This window comes from Melospiza melodia, unplaced genomic scaffold, assembly GCF_035770615.1.
Source record: "Melospiza melodia melodia isolate bMelMel2 unplaced genomic scaffold, bMelMel2.pri scaffold_34, whole genome shotgun sequence".
Lineage (NCBI taxonomy): Eukaryota > Metazoa > Chordata > Aves > Passeriformes > Passerellidae > Melospiza > Melospiza melodia.
The window spans coordinates 9,516,153-9,517,847 of NW_026948659.1; positions in this window are offsets into that span (position 1 = coordinate 9,516,153).

Consider the following 1,695-nt stretch of genomic DNA (forward strand, 5'->3'; position numbering starts at 1 on the left):
GCAGGATGGTGACCAGACCCATGGTGGCACCAGTGCCAAGTTGGGCTGGTTTGATAGTACCAAGTGGCTCCTGCAATCTGCCATCAAAAAGTTGGCAGGCGAGTTTTGTTTTCCAGGGAAAAGCGCCGTTGTTTGTGTTTGGGGGCCTGTGGCTGGGTGTGGCCAGCTGGCTCCTTAGAACCCACGATACGCAGGATGGTTCCCAGACCAGACGTGGCACCAGTGCCAAGTTGGGCTGGTTTGATGGTGCAAAGTGGCTCCTGCAATCCGCCATCCAGAAGCGGGGCAGCTTACTTTTGTTTGCCAGGGAAACGGGCCGAAATATTTGTCTAGGGGCCTCTGGCTGGGGGTGGCTGGCTGGCACCTGAAAAGCTACGATAGGCAGGATGGTGACCAGACCCATGGTGGCACCACTGCCAAGTTGGGCTGGTTTGATAGTACCAAGTGGCTCCTGCAATCTGCCATCAAATGTTTGGCAGGCGAGTTTTGTTTTCCAGGGAAAAGCACCGTTGTGTGTGTTTTGGGGCCTGTGGCTGGGAGTGGCCAGCTGGCTCCTTAGAATCCACGATACGCAGGATGGTTCCCAGACCCAAGGTGGCACCAGTGCCAAGTCGGGCTGGTTTGTTAGTACCAAGTGGTTCCTGCAATCTGCCATCCAGAAGCGGGGCAGCTGAATTTTGTTTGCCAGAGAAAAAGGCTGTTGTTTGTGTTTCGGGGCCTGTGGCTGGCAGTGGACGGCTGGCTCCTGAAAATCCATGATACGCTGCATGGTTCCCACACCCAAGGTGGCACCAGTGCCAAGTAGGGCTGGTTTCATAGTACCCAGTGGCTCCTGCAATCTGCCATCCAGAAGAGGGGCAGTTGAGTTTTGTTTTCCAGAGAAAAGGGCCGTGGTTTGTGTTTGGGGCCTATGGCTGAGAGTGACCGCCTGGCCCCTGAAAATCCACGATAGGAAGGATGGTTCCCAGATCCAAGGTGGCAGCAGTGCCATGTTGTGCTGGTTTGATAGTCCCAAGTGGCTCCTGCAATCTGCCATCCAGAAGCGGGGCAGCTGAATTTTGTTTGCCAGAGAAAAAGGCTGTGGTTTTTGTTTGGGGGCCTGTGGCTGGGAGTGGCCGGCTGGCTCCTGAAAATCCATGCTGCGCAGCATGGTTCCCAGACCCAAGGTGGCACCAGTGCCAAGTGGGGCTGGTTTCACAGTGTCAAGTGCCTCCTGCAATCTCCCATCCAGAAGCGGGGCAGCTGAGTTTTGTTTGCCTGTGAAACGGGCCGTTGTTTTTGATTGGGGTCTGTGGCCGAGAGTGTTCGGCAGGCTCCTGACAACCCACAATACGCAGGATGGTTCCCAGACCCAAGGTGGCACCAGTGCCAAGTCGTGCTGCTTTGATAGTACCAAGTGGCTCCTGCAATCTGCCATCCAGAAGCGGTGCAGTTGAGTTTTGTTTGCCAGAGAAAAGGGCCGTGGGTTGTGTTTGGGGGCATATGGCAGGGAGTGGCCGGCTGTCTCATTAAAAAGATCGATACGCAGGATGGTTCCCAGACCCAAGGTGGCACCAGTGCCAAGTCGGGCTGTTTTTATAGTACCAAGTGCATCCTGTAATTTGCCATCCAGAAGAGGGGCAGTTGAGTTTTGTTTGCCAGAGAATAGCGCCGTTGTTTGTGTTTGGGGGCTTGTGGCTGGGAGTGGCCGAGTGG